The sequence below is a fragment of the Narcine bancroftii genome, chromosome 3 (assembly GCF_036971445.1).
Source record: "Narcine bancroftii isolate sNarBan1 chromosome 3, sNarBan1.hap1, whole genome shotgun sequence".
In the NCBI taxonomy this organism is placed as follows: domain Eukaryota; kingdom Metazoa; phylum Chordata; class Chondrichthyes; order Torpediniformes; family Narcinidae; genus Narcine; species Narcine bancroftii.
The window spans coordinates 298,012,389-298,030,842 of record NC_091471.1 but is presented as its reverse complement, the minus strand read 5'-3'; the positions used below and the strand labels follow the sequence as shown (position 1 = coordinate 298,030,842).

The 18,454-nt window shown below is 45.2% G+C and overlaps 1 protein-coding gene and 1 long non-coding RNA gene across 12 annotated transcripts in view; one reads left to right on the top strand and one right to left on the bottom strand.

Moving 5' to 3' along the window:
- The window catches only part of nfic (nuclear factor I/C), a 450,718-nt gene that overhangs the window by 230,150 nt on the left and 202,114 nt on the right, over positions 1-18,454 (top strand). The window lies entirely within an intron of this gene.
- Positions 4,046-18,454, bottom strand: part of LOC138758968 (uncharacterized) — a 71,667-nt gene continuing 57,258 nt past the window's right edge. Inside the window, exon 4 of one of the 2 annotated variants that reach the window (XR_011354551.1) lies at positions 4,046-4,183. This is a non-coding gene — a long non-coding RNA (uncharacterized lncRNA). Of the gene's footprint in view, positions 4,184-16,137; positions 17,319-18,454 lie in introns of those variants that run through there. The other variant, XR_011354552.1, reaches the window with a different exon arrangement.

Here is an 18,454-nt window from a genome sequence, read left to right as displayed (position 1 = left end):
ACCAATTTACTTGTGCAGGCCGTGCCACATGAATTGCCCACCACGAGCCTTATTGTCATCCTAATCGAAGGGGGAGCCAAACTGTGTATGGCGACAAATACCTGACGTTGCCACACAGCAGGTACAATGGGCCTCGTTTGGCTGGGGGGATAGGTCACAAAGTTAGGAGGCATTTGCTGGAGAAAAGGTTGTCTGAAAAGCAGACAGGGCTTGTGTCTGTCCATGAACGCCAGCATCTCGTTCAAGAAGTATGGTTGCCCGGGCCGTCCATATTGAGAAGTCATGCTGCCCTGTTGCATCAGGAAAGGCCGAAAATCAGGACTTTCATGGGCTCATACCTGTTGTTGGCTGGAGGCTGGCATAAGAGGTCAACAATATGCCCCGCAGTATCTCGGTCCAGCAATGCAATGACTTCGTTGCGTCACCAATAATCTGGCGTACATGTAACTGGGCCTCGTCCTGCTCAAACCATATCTGTGGCTGCAAGGTCCAACATACTGGAAGTTTGAGTGCAACGGCATTCTGCGCATCCATAGTGAGGTCCAAAATGTCATTTGGACCGTCAGGCGTCACCAATGGTGCAATGAATAAAGCACAACAGAAGTTATCTGTGAGCTGAACCAACAACACTTTAATCTTTGCAGCAGTTTAAATAATTACAGTTGGCACGTTATCACAATCACCCAATCTCAGAAGTCACATGCCTCTTAGAGTTCATTGTGCCCCCCAGGCCACCGGGAACTCCTGATCCTGCAGGCCCCACAACTACGGATGCCGGTTTGATAATGGAGTGGGGCGGATCGCCAAAGAATGATTAATTTCTGTCATGAACAAATGACGTTTGGGTGCTGCTGGTTTGTGTGAACTCACACATCCATTATAGGCTGATAAAGAGCTGAAGGAAGGAAATTGCTGCGCACCTTTCAGCCGTGGTAACAGCAGTGATACCTTGCTGAAGGTGAAGGCTATCTTGGAAATGTTTACTCCCGACTAACACAAGTTTTAGATGATTTTAAGTGCTGGCTCCTGCAACTTGCTCCTTGCCTGCTACCTATCTTTTTGGCACAGTACTGTCAGCTGGTGATCTCGTGTCCTGCACTTCTGAAATAAATCTGTGTGCATATTTGTCAGCCTGTGATGTTTATTTTCAAGATACAAAATTTCTTTATTATCATGTAATATTATACAAAGTTACCTTCAGTTTGCCGTAAGGCAGACAAAGAATTGCCACTAGTGTTGCCCGGCACACCTTTCAGTCAGAGAAAGAGAAGCAAAAGAGAATCCCCTCAGAGTCACTGAGCATCTGTTAATTCGCCTCCAGCGCTCCCACAGCCTCTGCAGCCGCACAGACTCCTGTTTGATTAATTGGCAACCTGAACTCCAGATCCAAACCTCGGATACGATCAGTAGCCGCCCTTCGGGAGCTCTTCTCACCCTCACCACCCACTCGAAGCCCAGCTCCAATACCTGGTCACCATGAGCCAGTCTGCAGTGGAGCACGTAAATGGGCAGCATGGTTAGTGCAACACCATCATAGCGCCAACGACCCAGGTTCTAATTTGCGCTGTCTGTTAGGAGTTTATATGTTTTCCCCAAATTTGTATGTTTTCTGCATGGGTTTTCCCCAGGTGCTCTGGTTTCCTTCAAAACGCATATGAGGTTGGGAGGTAAATTGGGTGTAACTGAGCAGCATGGACCTGAAGTGGTATTGTTAAAATTAATTTTTATTTTAATTAATTGTGGGATGTGAGTGGGAAGGGAAGGTTGAGAACCACTGCTCTAGACCCAATTGTTACTGAAATATTTTGCTTGAGAAAAATGGTCATTGGCCCTTTTCCTTTGGAGTTCAGAAACCGCGCGCATAACGAGCCAATTAGGGTCAATTAAAACAGTGGTTTCCAAACTTTTTCTTTCCACTCACCTACCACCTTAAGTAATCCCTCACTGATCACAGAGCACTAATGGCATAGGGATTATGTGAGTGGAAAGACTGGGTTAGTGGAAAACCTGCCACATTCACATCCCCCTCCTTCTCTGATGAACCCCAACTGAAAATTTCCAGGACTTAGCATGTTTTATGAATATAATGTCACAGAATGGATTTTCATTATTAAGACTAATAATTGCTGAGGTAATCTTAGATTAAAATTTACAGTCTAACTAATTAGTTCAGATGGAGACCAATCGAATTTTTAAACAAGAATCTTTGACTTCTTGAATTGCTGATCGTGCAAAAGAAATAAAGCAAAAACTATTTTATATGAAATTATTGTGGAAGAATGGCAGATAACCTATCACCTACTGCAACAATTTTCTTGCTGGCTAATGTTAACACCCACCCAATGCGCTGCTGGAGAAACACAGCATCCATGGGTAGAAATGCTCGATCAAAGTAAAACACAGCGCTCCTCCACAGGGTTTTTCCACCTAATTCAACTGCTGACGGCTTTAAAATGCCTTGTTCAAGGAGCCAATGGTGTTGTATTTTGAAATGCCGCGACTGTAGATTTGCGGCGCATTGACGGCGGCACCTGTGTTCAGCAGCAGCCTCGAGGGGGTTATCGACTCCAGAGAAGGAGAAGACTGGTGCAGGGCCGCAGAAAATGGGGAGAAGGAGACGCAGAGGAGATTACCGTACGGGACCGTGACCAAGGCAGCGGGCTGATCAGGAGCTCTGTGACTGTAGAATACACAGGTAGCAGGCTGGTGGTGGTTCAAGACGAGGAACCAACGCAGACTGCGGACTGCTGGCAACTGCGGTCAAAGGACTCTCACAAGGCTGTGAACTTCCAAAGACTGGCTGAAGGGCAGGAGGGGCTCCCGAGGGTCCTCGGTCATTGGAGCCTTCCTCATTGTGTCAGAAGTTTGGATCTGGAGATCGGGTTGCAGATGCTTTGGGCTGAAGGCTGTGTGGGGGCGAATCCATGGACACTCAATGACTCTGAGGGGTTCTCTTTTTCTCCTCAACTGTAAGGGACCCCTGGCAATTTCTGCTGATGGTGAATCTTTGCCTGCCTTCTGGCAGACTGTAGGCATTTTGTGTAATATTGCATCTGTTTTATTACATGACAATAAAGAAACGTTCCTGAATGTTTCAGGTCAGGACCCTTAATCAAAACTCTATTAATGACCACCATCTGAATTGCTTTGAATTTGCAGCACTTGAGTTTTTCACTTGTGATTCAGGGTGACCAGACTGAATAGAGCCAGACATTCACCATGTGTTTTGCTTGATGCAGCCGCAAAATTTTGTGAGGATGTTGCCGCAGTGGAAGTCAAAATGCAGTAGGGATAATGGGAGTCCCTGAAGATATTTAACCATGTTGCTCATCAAAGGCTCAGTGCAAGTATAAAGGGAAGTGAAGGGACTTGTATAAGATCATCAGTCTTTGCCAATTACAAGACATAAAGTAAGTTAGAAATGGGATTCTTGAGCATGGGCTTCTCAATGGTACCTTTATTTCTAGTTAGCGACAAGTAGAGTTTCTGAAAATGTATCTGACACCATTTTTGTATTTAGCCTTATTAAGTTTTTTTTTAAAGAATGAAAGTTATGGGTTTCGGCATGTCTATTAACTGGGACAGTAATGGTAAAGGATGAGTTTGAAGGGTCTTCCCTCATGGTTTGTTTCCTTATGAAGGCAAGATCGTCACCAAGCTCGTTAGTTGCTGTTTCCTGCAATAAAAATGTTATGACTTCTGATTTTTATTCAGTTAACTTTAACCAAGGTTTGACCTCCCACACAGTTTATTTAATATACTGGAAAAGTTAGAGTTACGAAAACTTTTAATGAATTCAAGTTGCATATGCCATGGTTTATGTGTTTTCTTTAGTCTCCAAACAATAATTCTGGGACATTTATCTGATTCTGAAAGTATTAGTTTATTGGGTTCAGTAACTTCTTACTTTTCCAAGCCAACTTAATTGAGGTCAAAATAATTACGTGAAATAACCCAGCTCACCAGATCAAATGAGAAGAGAGAGACTTTCTGCTTTTGTAATTTATTCCTAGAAGAGGTGCAGTTTCTGAACAGGACCCTCTCTGAAACTGATTTGTCAGCCACCTTGTTGCACTGATGGGCCCTTCTGCTGCTCAGGTACAGCTAATCACCGTGAAGATGCAGGGAGAGAGAGAGCCACAGGTGCAGCACCATCTGACCCTTTGGAGCTGATATTTCAGACCTTTGAAGAAACAAAGCAACATTTCCTTTCAGCTGCTGGAATAAAGTTGTCGAGGAAATCACAGTACCCCAACGTGAGCAGAGCAGAAATGTGACCTTCCACTCAGAGATACAGCGCGGTAACAGGCCCTTCCAGCCCACGAGTCCACACTGCCCAATTATACCCATTGACCAATTAACCTATTGTAGAGCTCGTCGAAAGAATCAAAGACTTGTTGATCCAAACCAAGGCTTTTATTAGCAAAAGACAGGAGCTCTTCACAGGTGGCCGACCAGTCCGGAATGATCCGACTTGGCTAGGGACACAACCCTTTAAGGCCCAGACAGTAGGCGTGACTTAGCTCTCAGCCAATCGCTGTAAGCACAGTCTAGATACTGTAACTATATACACTATATACATTGGTGATAGATCTGTACTATCACACCTACTAATTCCGCACTTGTTTGGAATAGGGGAGGAAACTAGAGCACCCGGAGGAAACCTCGCACACACAGAGACAGCGTACAAACTCCCTACGGACAGCTCCAGATTCGGACCCGTGTCACAAGCACAGAACTGTGTCACATAGCATTGTGGTAATCACTACACTTTGTGAGAAAAAAAAGCTTGCCTCTAATAAAAGTTTTGCTAATTACCATAAATGCCTAACATGATTTAGTGATCACCTCAAAAAATTGTCCAAATTCCCATTTTATTTTTATCAAGGGATGGAATTGGGAGTAGCAAACTGTGTTATTTAGTTTTTTTTGGCCTAACTTGGAATTTGGTTTTCCATTTGGGGGAATGGATCGTTGAGTTCCTTCAGTTGGTTCCTGATTTAAGTGAAATGATTGGAGCACTTCTTCCTACCATTTCTGCATCCATCAGCGATGGAATTGTGAAGGATTATTGGGGGTCAAGATGAGATCGTCTCAAAGCCATGCTCCCAGGAGCCAAGTTCTCAGGGGATAAGCTGGAGATTTGTCTGCCTTCAGTGGGAACAGGACCAATTGCCTTCATAAACATGCAGGTTTTTGCAGCATTGACTTATTTGAAAATGATTATTGATGAACTGGAGTGAAATCAGGAATCTTTTATTGGTCATATCAGTAGCAATAGATATTGTGCTGCCATTAGCTGGAGAGTTGCTCAGTGACCAGATTAATGATCAGTTAATGCTACATTTTAAACAAGACACTAGTCTCACCAGCAAAAGGGCAATGCTTCCCACAAGATGCTGGTCCCACCAGCAATGGGGCAATGCTCCCACAAGATGCTGGTCCCACCAGCAATGGGGCAATGCTCCCACAAAATGCTGGTCCCACCAGCAATGGGGCAATGGTTCTCACAAGATGCTGGTCCCACCAGCAATGGGGCAATGCTTCTCACAAGATGCTGGTCCCACCAGCAATGGGGCAATGCTTCTCACAAGATGCTGGTCCCACCAGCAATGGGGCAATGCTCCCACAAGATGCTGGTCCCACCAGCAATGTGGCAATGATTCCCACAAGATGCTGGTCGCAACAGCAACGGGGCAATGCTTTCTACAAGATGTTGGTCCCACCAGCAACGGGGCAATGCTTCCACAAGATGCTGGTCCCACCAGCAATGGGGCAATGCTCCCACAAGATGCTGGTCCCACCAGCAATGGGGCAATGCTTCTCACAAGATGCTGGTCCCACCAGCAATGGGGCAATGCTCCCACAAGATGCGGGTCCCACCAGCAATGGGGCAATGCTTCTCACAAGATGCAGGTCCCACCAGCAATGGGGCAATGCTTCTCACAAGATGCTGGTCCCACCAGCAATGGGGCAATGCTCCCACAAGATGCTGGTCCCACCAGCAACGTGGCAATGATTCCCACAAGATGCTGGTCGCAACAGCAACGGGGCAATGCTTTCTTCAAGATGTTGGTCCCACCAGCAACGGGGCAATGCTCCCACAAGATGTTGGTCCCACCAGCAATGGGGCAATGATTCCCACAAGATGCTGGTCCCACTGGCAATGGGGCAATGATTCCCACAAGATGCTGGTCCCACCAGCAATGGGGCAATGCTCCCACAAGATGCTGGTCCCACCAGCAATGGGGCAATGCTCCCACAAAATGCTGGTCCCACCAGCAATGGGGCAATGGTTCTCACAAGATGCTGGTCCCACCAGCAATGGGGCAATGCTTCTCACAAGATGCTGGTCCCACCAGCAATGGGGCAATGCTTCTCACAAGATGCTGGTCCCACCAGCAATGGGGCAATGCTCCCACAAGATGTTGGTCCCACCAGCAATGTGGCAATGATTCCCACAAGATGCTGGTCGCAACAGCAACGGGGCAATGCTTTCTACAAGATGTTGGTCCCACCAGCAACGGGGCAATGCTTCCACAAGATGCTGGTCCCACCAGCAATGGGGCAATGCTCCCACAAGATGCTGGTCCCACCAGCAATGGGGCAATGCTTCTCACAAGATGCTGGTCCCACCAGCAATGGGGCAATGCTCCCACAAGATGCGGGTCCCACCAGCAATGGGGCAATGCTTCTCACAAGATGCGGGTCCCACCAGCAATGTGGCAATGCTTCTCACAAGATGCTGGTCCCACCAGCAATGGGGCAATGCTCCCACAAGATGCTGGTCCCACCAGCAACGTGGCAATGATTCCCACAAGATGCTGGTCGCAACAGCAACGGGGCAATGCTTTCTTCAAGATGTTGGTCCCACCAGCAACGGGGCAATGCTCCCACAAGATGTTGGTCCCACCAGCAATGGGGCAATGATTCCCACAAGATGCTGGCCCCACTGGCAACGGGGCAATGATTCCCACAAGATGCTGGTCCCACCAGCAATGGGGCAATGCTCCCACAAGGAATGTCATCTTCACTCACTAGCCCTGTGCTGTGTAATCTGATGCATTCACAGCAGTGAATGTGACACTCAGTAGTCAATAGTCAATCTGGGATGCAAATCTGAAATCTAAATCTAAAAATGTTCAAAAGTTCAGATTTATCATCCGAATACATACATGACATCACATATAACCTTGAGATTCTTTTTTTTACTGCAGGCCAGCCTTAGTAATTACTGTACTTGTAACTGTAAATTGTACTCATCAGGAACTGTAAATAAACTATACAGTCATAAACCACAAGCATACAAGTCATTAAATTAGTTTCAAATGAGTCTAGTTCAAGAGTCTGGTAGTTGAGAGGTTGTAACTATTCCTGAACCTGGTGGTATGAGACTTGTGGCACCTGTATCTCCTTCTTGATGGCAGCAGCGAGATATCAGAGCATGTTCTAGGTGATATGGATCCTTGATGATTGCTGCTGCTCTCCAATGGCAACATTACATATCAATATTCTCAATGATTGGGAGAGTACTTCCTATGATGTACTGGGCTGTGCCCATTACCTTTTGCAGGGCTTTCTGCTCAGAGGTATTGGTTCCCGCCAGTAAACCAGACAGGCCATTATGCAACCAGTCAACACACTTTCCACTCACATCTGTGGAAGTTTGCCAAGGTTTTCAATAGCATACCAAACCTCCACAGACTTTGGAGGAAGAGGAGACCCTGTTGTTCTTTCTTCACAATAACGCTTATATGCAAATGTCAGTCCTCGAATTCAGGAGGAGTGCTCGACTCTTCTTTCCACTCTGGTCAGTCATATGACTGGCTGGGCAATCAGGGTATTGGTGTCCAGCAAAAGGGGGCACTCACGAGGTCGGACATCTTAGAGGGAGGAGGGGCTGGGTAGAGATGGTCACAGGGGTGGGGAGTGAGAGGGAAGTGGCTTTGAAGAAGGCCGATTATGGGTTCCTTGAGCAGCTGAAAGAAGCACATGTGCCTCCTTGTCCTTAAACTCTGCTTCATGGTCCCACCTCAATGCTCAGAAAGATAGCATCTCAACCGTTGAGTTCAAAATGTCTTCCTTTTTTTTAAACCCAAAAAGACATATTATTCATAGCATTTTCAATGGTTCCATTGTTTTCATTCACAAGATCATGTCTAACCTGGAAATGCCTGAAAAGGGCTGCCAGACGTAATAGTGGAGACAGGTAGGATTGACGTGTTGAAGAACCTTCCAGAGAGACAGCTGAGTGTGCAGGGAGCCATGTGCAGGCAGAATCGAAATCAAAATTTATTGCCAGGAGCATGTCACAAAAAAACGTTGTTTTGCGGCAATGTTACAGGTGCAAAATTGCTTACAAATTAATTTTTTTAAAAATATATTAGTGTAAAAGAAGAGAAGAGTGAGGTTCATTGTCCATTCAGAAATCTGCTGGTAGAGGGGAAGAATTTGTTTGTGTACCATTGGGTGTTCATCTTCAGGCTCCTGTGCCTCCTTCCTGATGATAGTAGTAGGAAGAGGGCATTGCCTGGATGGTGGGGGACCTTGATGATGGGGGTTGTTTTCTTGAGGCACTGCCCCTTGTAGATGTCCTTAATGGAGTGGAATTGATGCCCCTGATACTCATCAGGGGTATACAAGAGCATCTATAGATCCTGGGGTCTCGTGCAATAGACAAAGGTGCTGGAGAATTTCAGCAGGTCACGCAACATCCATGGGAAAGAAATGGCAGTCAGTGTTTTGGTTTAACTTGGGCAGCAGGTTCGGTGTGGACACATGGGACGCGAGGTCTATTCCTGTGCTGGTCCGCTCCATGTTCCACATCGGTATGCTCACCAACAATATTTACAGACTGCCAATGTGGCACCAACCTTTCATTCCCCAACATTCCATCAATGATCATTTTGAGAGGTTATTACACAGAGCTTATCTCTTTTTTTAGATTTCGGGACACAGCCCGGTAACATGCCCTTCTGGCCCACGTGCCTTGCCACCCAATTAAACTACAACCCCTGTACATCTTTGGAACATGGGAGGAAACCGGAGTGCCTGGAGGAAACCCACATTGACATGAGGAGAATGTGCAAGCTCCATACAGACAGCTTTCGATTAGAACCCGGGTCACTGGGGCTGTAATAGCGTTGAACTCACCTTGCCGCCCTAACCATCTCTTCCTAGCCACCACTCCTATTTTACTTTCTAAAGTATACTTTATTCATAAAACTGTGTTTAGGATGTACAATACAATCTGTCCACTTCCATCTTTACATTCACTGTGGCTTCAAAGCACCACGTTAATATGTAAAAGGCATCATCCTCTTCCAGCAATGCATCCATGAAATGCTTAGGAGATCATTACAGACACCTGCCTCTCAGTGACGGGACTTTAGATCAGACTACAAATGTCCAAGGAAGAGTCTCATTTAAATGACAGTCCACCATCTCTAAGGTCCCACCAGTACACTCTCTAACCTACTTCAAGTGTGGCTGAATGACGTATCCTAGAATATGTTCCACTTCACCTCACTATTTCATAAATGTTAATCAGATTGACCCTTTGGATCAATAACAAGGATCAATACTTAAGACTGAACCCTACAGCACTTTGCAGATTGCAAGGACACTGCATCCTAGTTAAAAAAATCGATTAGTTTTGTCATTTTATTTCATTGTTAGGGTGAGACTGCAGTACAAAGGCTGCCTGGGATTCCGTTGTTTAGAATTGGCCCACAATTCTGAATTCAGGGATAGGACCAAGTGTCGAGGAACGCGGCAGCTTCTTTTGATTTTCTGCAGTTGATGTAATGGTTGTACCTCTTTGTGCGTCTTTATAGGGCAAATAAAGGGAAAACTGTGTATTTTATGTGCATAACAGTGAATGAATTTTAGAAATGATTCATAAATTTACCGGGAATTGAAATCCTATTGTTGTAGGTGTTTTCTGTCTTTAATAAGACTTTCCTTTTGAGTTATCCAAAAGTATTAGTTTCTTGATTCTCCCATTAGATTTAAATCCTAGATTTATTTTTAATTCCACCCCCCCCACCCACCCCAGCAGTACATCCTGAACGGACTACTCCACACCATCTGCCTGAACTGAACCATTGTTAGATCAGTGCACTTTCTGCTTTCCCAAACCTGACAGCTTTGCCACAAAGCAAAGTTTAAATCAAATCTAAACCCTGCGTATTTGAAAGCATCGAATTCAATAACTTCGAGAAGGAAATTAAACAGCAGAGGGAGAATATCAAATTGGCTGTGCATTAATTTTAGAGATTGGAATTAGGGTGTTAAATCTTAGATCAATGTTTGTGTTTATTCTTGCATTTCAGTTCTAAATTGTATATTCTAATGCATGAATAATATTTGGATTTACAAGGCACTTTTCATTGAATGTCATTTCAAAGAGGCCTGGCAGTTATTACAACACCAGCGGCCCAGCGGTTCAAACCCGGTGCTGTCTATAAGGAGTTTGTAGGTTCTCCCTGTGTCTGCGAGGGTTTCCTCCAGGTGCTTCGGTTTCCTCCCATGTTCCAAAGACGTATGGGGGTTGTAGGTTAATTGGGGTACTTGGGCAACGCAGGCTCATGGGCCAGAAGGGCCTGCTACTATGCTGCTCATCTAAATTTAAAAAGTGATAAAATAAAATTTAAATTTTAACAATATTAACTAAATCTTTTCACGATGTAGTTATTTTCTAAATTATCCAGTGTGTTCTGAGCTGAGATACTCTCCGCAAAACCAAGTTGTGATGACATTTGTAGTCTCTTTGACAGTGGGATAGGGGATTTTGAATTCTGAGTTCCTCTATGCCAATAAGAATTAAACTGTCAGGCAGCTACAATTTAATATATATTTAAAAATTACTGGGGCATATGGAGCTCATGTTAACATTTTTAACATTGGAGTCCTTTACTCTGCAGTAACAAGGTTTTTGACAAATGAGTTATCTCTGGAATTCGTTAACATGTAAGCATTGAAATTAGATGAAAAAAATACTTAAGCTTGTTTCTAATGCATAAGCTGCATGAAATGGCATGGATTTTGTGAAGTCCTGATGCCCCCATTTTTAGCTGAAGCCCTGGCCTTTCAGAAGTGGGACCGGAAGCTGCCCCCATAGCTGAGATTGCCCATGGTACCGTGGCTGTTCCTAATGATTCGATATCTGGGAGTTGAGTCAACAGCGGCTGTCTGGTGGAGAACCTGACATTCCCCATATCTTTTAAAGGGAGGATGCCCCTATTTTGGACATTTTGGACATTTTGGTTCAGCCCAGTTTTACATTATGTAGCACCCACTGTCATTCACCAGAAATGAATAGGATCCAACTTGCCAGAGGAGAACAAATGTAAACATGAGGAAGAACACATCATTTCCTCCTGGACAGCCCTCAACCCAACATTGATTCTCCTAATTTCAGCCAACCCTCATTTTCTCTAGTTCCATTATTTTCATCTCTTCCTTATCTACTATTTTAACTTTTCTCTCCAACCTCCTGCCCTCATCCCTCCCCATGGTCCCTCACTCTACTTGTCTCTCCACTAATCCTACCTTCTGTCCAATCCCCTCCTCTCCCCAGCTCCTCCTCTCTCGCCCCCCCATCATGTACTTGATATCACCTCTTCCTACTTTAGTCTCAATTCATGGTGTCCCCACCCCCGCGCATCATGTACTTGATATCACCTCTTCCTACTTTAGTCTCAATTCATGGTTCCCCTCCCCCCCATCATGTACTTGATATCACCTCTTCCTACTTTAGTCTCAATTCAAGGTTCCCCTCCCCCCCATCATGTACTTGATATCACCTCTTCCTACTTTAGTCTCAATTCATGTTCCCCCCTCCCCCATCGTGCACTTGATATCACCCCTTCCTGCTTTAGTCTCAATTCATGGTACTGCTGACTGACCATTTCCATTTTTACAGCATCTGCAATCTCTCCTGTTTACCTCTTTATTTTGGTCATAGTCTCCGGTTGTTTTGGGATGAAATATTGTGAGATTTCTGCGGATGCTCAATCATTGAGATCTTTCAAGACACATGTTTGGATATCGAGGAAATAAAGATGTGGGGATAGGGTAGAAAAAGCAAAGGTAATGTCGGAACAAACTCAAAGGATCAGGTGGTCTCTAACCCTTAAATTCTTGTGTCAACTCTACATTTCCCACTGCCAACACATTAAAAGACATCCCACCCCGGCTCCACTCCCTTCCCCTCCTCACATCAGGAAGAAGATTCACCCTGATGCGATTTTACAGGCAGGCGTTTTCTTGTGGAATAGTAGAAGGAACCTAGAAAGATCTTTATTTTCTATCTGTGAAAAAGTATTAGGAGTGTCCGTATAAAATAATTGATCATCAAACTCCCTTTACTACGAGTGAAGGTATAGGTTTTTAAAAGATTCTCCCTTTTGAAATGTGAGTGCAAATCAAAGTGAACAGAAGGTCACTCGATGCATCCCTTTGAAGTGGCAGGAAATCCAGATATAATCTGATTAAAGAGCGAGACCCGCCAACACAATAGACACATTGATTCTCAACTTAAACTTGTCCGAGCCAGACAAATGTTCTGTTTCATTTCACTCTCCGCATCGCTTTGCAGGCGGTAACTGAGGAACCAGTGACAGCTTTCTGCAGGGAATAAGAACAGCAGGAGGTCGCTTTTGGTGAAGTCAGGAGCAATGACTAGATGCCCGTTTGTGACCGACACATGTTGTGTTCTTACACATCGCTTGTTTGTTAAACAAATAAAAAGGGTCCCCATCATCTTTCCACAAAGAGCCAGCCTTTGAACAGTTATTTCCAATGTCGGAGCGTTTTATTGCTGGTGCCGGTTTTCTCTCAAAGTTGAGAGCATGCTGTCAGTGTAGGTCAGCCAGCAGTGTAGTAACTGCAGCAAAACATTGGGTACCTGCCAAAGGCTCATAACTGCGTTGACCCCAGATATTGTAGCTGAACGAGGACCACAGATGATCATCACCCACTGCCACAATGTTCTATCAGAGTGTTGCCAAAACTTTGTAGAGTCAACACAATGAGACCACAACCTACATTTAAAGTAGCACCTTGAGCATAATGCAATGTCCCAGGGCGCCATTTCCACAGAGAGCCGTGGACGAGTTCTTCGGCATGGAGTGGTTGGAAGACTGAGCTGGGAGGAAATGGGAAAAACAAACTCCTCTTCGAGAACTGCTCTTCCCCCTCCATCATCTCACACTCCAAATCTTCACAATCTCAACAAATGAAGTGATTATAACTTCTCAAGTTTTTAACCCCTTGACATATCATTTTGCAAAGTGAAAAATAAGAAGGAATCGTGCAATAGTTTAAACTGGAATTAGTGTCGCTTTCTAATTTCTCCATGTTTTCAATACTGTAGATACAGAATAGTTGTTTTCCTTTTGTGTGTCTTGAATTTCCCTACGCTCAGTTTAATTTTCCTTCAACAACCTTTTCCAAAACATACAACCCATCCTGACTTCTTTCTTCAATTGTTTTGAATGGATTTTACTGGTGTTCAAATTAGTCCCTCAGGTATATGAGCTTTGCCCTTAAAACTTCCTCCCTTCATTAACTGTACAAATTTCTCTGCTTGCATTTAATTTAATCACCAAACTTTGCCATGTAGCAAAAAAGAAGAGCTTTGCAAAATTAATCCGCCTTTTCACACATGGATAGTTCAGTTTGCCGCTACTATTCAAGGTTATATATGTCTGTACTGGCTCTGAATGGGCAACTAAAGCAGCATCGTCTGCAAAGAGTAGTTCACGGACAAGTTTCTCTTGTGTCTTGGTGTGAGCTTGCAGGCGCCTCAGATTGAAGAGACTGCCATCCGTGCGGTACCGGATGTAAACAGCGTCTTCATTGTTGGGGTCTTTCATGGCTTGGTTCAGCATCATGCTGAAGAAGATTGAAAAGAGGGTTGGTGCCAGAACACAGCCTTGCTTCACGCCATTGTTAATGGAGAAGGGTTCAGAGAGCTCATTGCTGTATCTGACCCGACCTTGTTGGTTTTCGTGCAGTTGGATAATCATGTTGAGGAACTTTGGGGGACATCCGATGCGCTCTAGTATTTGCCAAAGCCCTTTCCTGCTCACGGTGTCGAAGGCTTTGGTGAGGTCAACAAAGGTGATGTAGAGTCCTTTGTTTTGTTCTCTGCATTTTTCTTGGAGCTGTCTGAGGGCAAAGACCATGTCAGTAGTTCCTCTGTTTGCGCGAAAGCCGCACTGTGATTCTGGGAGAATATTCTCGGCGACACTAGGTATTATTCTATTTAGTAGAATCATAGCGAAGATTTTGCCTGCAATGGAGAGCAACGTGATTCCCCTGTAGTTTGAGCAGTCTGATTTCTCGCCTTTGTTTTTGTACAGGGTGATGATGGTGGCATCACGAAGATCCTGAGGCAGTTTACCTTGGTCCCAACAAAGCTTGAAAAACTCATGCAGTTTGGCATGCAGAGTTTTGCCGCCAGCCTTCCAGACTTTTGGGGGGATTCCATCCATACCTGCTGCTTTGCCACTTTTCAGTTGTTCGATTGCCTTATATGTCTCATCCAGGGTGGGAACCTCATCCAGCTCTAGCCTTAGGGGCTGTTGAGGGAGCTGGACGTCCTGCTTTGCGGAAACTGCCAAAATGTTTGGCCTGGAAGTCAGCCTGAAGAAAACTGAGGTCCTCCATCAGCCAGCTCCCCACCATGATTACCAGCCCCCCCACATCTCCATCGGGCACACAAAACTCAAAACGGTCAACCAGTTTACCTATCTCGGCTGCACCATTTCATCAGATGCAAGGATCGACAATGAGATAGACAACAGACTCGCCAAGGCAAATAGCGCCTTTGGAAGACTACACAAAAGAGTCTGGAAAAACAACCAACTGAAAAACCTCACAAAGATAAGCGTATACAGAGCCGTTGTCATACCCACACTCCTGTTCGGCTCCGAATCATGGGTCCTCTACCGGCACCACCTACGGCTCCTAGAACGCTTCCACCAGCGTTGTCTCCGCTCCATCCTCAACATCCATTGGAGCGCTTACATACCTAACGTCGAAGTACTCGAGATGGCAGAGGTCGACAGCATCGAGTCCACGCTGCTGAAGATCCAGCTGCGCTGGATGGGTCACGTCTCCAGAATGGAGGACCATCGCCTTCCCAAGATCGTGTTATATGGCGAGCTCTCCACTGGCCACCGTGACAGAGGTGCACCAAAGAAAAGGTACAAGGACTGCCTAAAGAAATCTCTTGGTGCCTGCCACATTGACCACCGCCAGTGGGCTGATATCGCCTCAAACCGTGCATCTTGGCGCCTCACAGTTTGGCGGGCAGCAACCTCCTTTGAAGAAGACCGCAGAGCCTACCTCACTGACAAAAGGCAAAGGAGGAAAAACCCAACACCCAACCCCAACCCACCAATTTTCCCCTGCAACCGCTGCAATCGTGTCTGCCTGTCCCGCATCGGACTTGTCAGCCACAAACGAGCCTGCAGCTGACGTGGACTTTTTACCCCCTCCATAAATCTTCGTCCGCGAAGCCAAGCCAAAGATATGTCTGTACCCATATATACTTATAACGCATTATTATTTTGGCTCCAGGTAAGGGCTGTCTGAATCAGGAAGAAGCAAGAACAGCACAAAGTAGATCCAGGGGCTTGACTCCAGATTCGCAATCACACCATCACTCTCGGGATTAGGGTGAAGGCAGGGAAGAATTGTGAACTCCTGAAGGATATCTCTGGCTATAGGGACAGAGAACCCACAACCTGCAGCTCTGTTTTGTTTGAGGGGGCAGCTGAGGATATCCTCATTGCAACTCACAGCACTTAAACCCCCAATAAATGAACCAGGAATATTTCAAAAGCTTTGAAAAATAACGTGAGCAGAACGCTGTACCCTGTGGCCATGTTCCAAATACTCTCCATGAAAAATGGTGCTACTTACTCTAAATTGGTAATTATTTGTGATATATATTCTCTTTAAGCTCATTATGCAAATGAAGCTGATTCATTGTTTCTAAGTATAATATGCAGCTGAATACTGACCATGGTCTCCCTAACGTAAAACTTTCAAGCAACATCAAAGAACTTCGTGAATGCCGGTTGGTAGGGTTTTATTCTCCTTGCAGATGTTCGCATCATTCTGATTTCCTTTTATTCCACATGCACACAAGGTTAAAGTGGGGAAGAATCTGTTCTCTTTGCAAGTTTGCAATTTTTATTTTAAGCTTCCTTATACTGGCAGAGTTCTAAGCATGGTACAGCAAGATAACAGTCGTGATACTGACAGTCCACAACTAAGCCATAGAAGTCAAACTCTTTTATGTCGGAGCTTAGGGAGTCATTATACTTTCACCTCACTCACCGTGTTGGAGGTTTCAAATTATTCCAGCAGTGTGTAAAAAAAAATGAGTACACTAGGCTGACAGATTCCCAGTGAGAAACATTGGACATTCCGAGTACGTCATCTAGGGCCACGTCAGATTGGTCAGGTAAATATAATTGTAAATGTGATGACCATCCTTGCTCTGTCCACGGATATCTCCTGACTTGCTGAGTGCTCCTGGATATTTGTACTTTGTTCCAGACGTCCAGCATCTTCTGCTCTTTGCACCTTTCCTGGCCATCAGCGCGTCGGGTGCTTTTTAGTCTGAGACACAAAGTCAAGGCTAGATGTGACATCTGCGCTGCTTGCTGCAGGAGAATTGTGCCTAATGCTGGAAATCAGAATAAAATCTGCAGTGCAAAATCGAGCGCCAACAAGTTCAAAGTCAGTTTGTTCCCCAGAGTCATCAGACTCCTGAACGAACGCCACAATAATGATCTGCTGTCCTTGCTCCTCACTCGCTGTAACAGCACGCACTGCAGTGGGTTGTTGCTTTTCCGTCTTGTACCGATGTATGCAGGTTAGGGCTGACTTGCTGGACTGCTCACTAAATAAACCCTTGTCACTGTACCCAGGAACACATGACAATAAATATGAAATTTGAAATAACAGAATATCAGGACTGGAGGGCATCCACTTAGAACAGCGATGTGGAGGAATTTCTTCAACCAGAGGGCAGTAAATCTGTGGAATGTGTTGCCACATGTGGTTGTGGAGGGCAGGTGTATATAAGACAGAGATTGATAGGTTCTTGATTAGCCAAAGATTAAAGGTATCAAGGGTTAGGGGAAGAGGCCAGGCAGTGGGACTGAGGGGGTAAAATGGATCAGCTCATGATTAAGTGGTGGGGCAGATTTGATGGGTTGAATAGCCTATTTCAGCTCCAATGTCATGGTCTTATGGTCTAATAACATGAAAGTACTCATCAGGTTGGGCAGCATCTATGGAGAGAGAAGCAAACATTTTTAGCATTTCTGTTTATGTTTGCGTCCAGTGTTATCAACTATGATTCAGTCAAGTAACTTGTGCTAAATGTGCTAGAGTTATGCAGCAATACAAAATTCCAACCATCTGAAAATTGAATGTGCTCTGAGATGTTTAATCCGATAAAAAAAGATTCAAATCTGTTAATTAAATACTGGTATTTTTGCTTTTCAGAATAGAATTTTTTGTCATGAATATAAGTCACAAAATTGGTTGTTTTGTGGCACTGTTACAGGTGCAAGAGTTAAATTTTAAAAAATCCATGCAAAAGAAGAAAGTGAGGTAGTGTCTGTGGATCATTGTCCATTCAGAAATCTGATGGTGGAGGGGAAGGAGGTGTTTTTGTGCTACTGGGTGTTTGTCTTCAAGCTCCTGCTCCTCCTTGATGGTAGCAGTGAGAAGTCCTTGATGAGGGGGCCTGCTTTCTTGAGACAATGTCTTTTGTAGATATCCTTATTGACATACCGAGCCACACCTATGACTGCATGGCTCGGTAGCTCAACAACACAATCTATAAATTAGCAGTGGGTTTCATCAAAAGGAGCAATGAGTTAGCAGGGAGATTGAAAACTTGGCCGAATGAATGGTGCACCCACAACAACCTTGCACTCAGTGTCACCAAAACCAAGGAATTGATTGTGACTTAACGAAGGGAAAGCCAGAGGTGTATGATCCGTTATCATTATGGTGTGGTGGTACGCCACCGGCCTACTGCCGGGAGCAACCTCTGTACCTGCAGAAGTGTACCGCCGGCCTACTGCAAGGGGCAACCTCTGTACCTGCAGGAGTGTACTGCCGGCCTACTGGCGGGAGCAACCTCTGTACCTGCAGGAGTGTACCGCCGGCCTACTGCAAGGGGCAACCTCTGTACCTGCAGGAGTGTAAGGGGACAGGACAACACCTGGCCAGCTGCCAATCAGTTGGCCTGAAGGGATCAAGTCCCACCCGGTCGGGTGTCAATCACCCTCCAGGATATAAGCCTGCGCCGGCCTCCCAAGGCTTCACTCCGAGTTGCTGCAGCCACAGCCTGCCTGGCTCTGTGGAAGTCTTTGTGGTTTAAAGCCTGTTGTACAGTCTTTATCTTTGTGTGTGT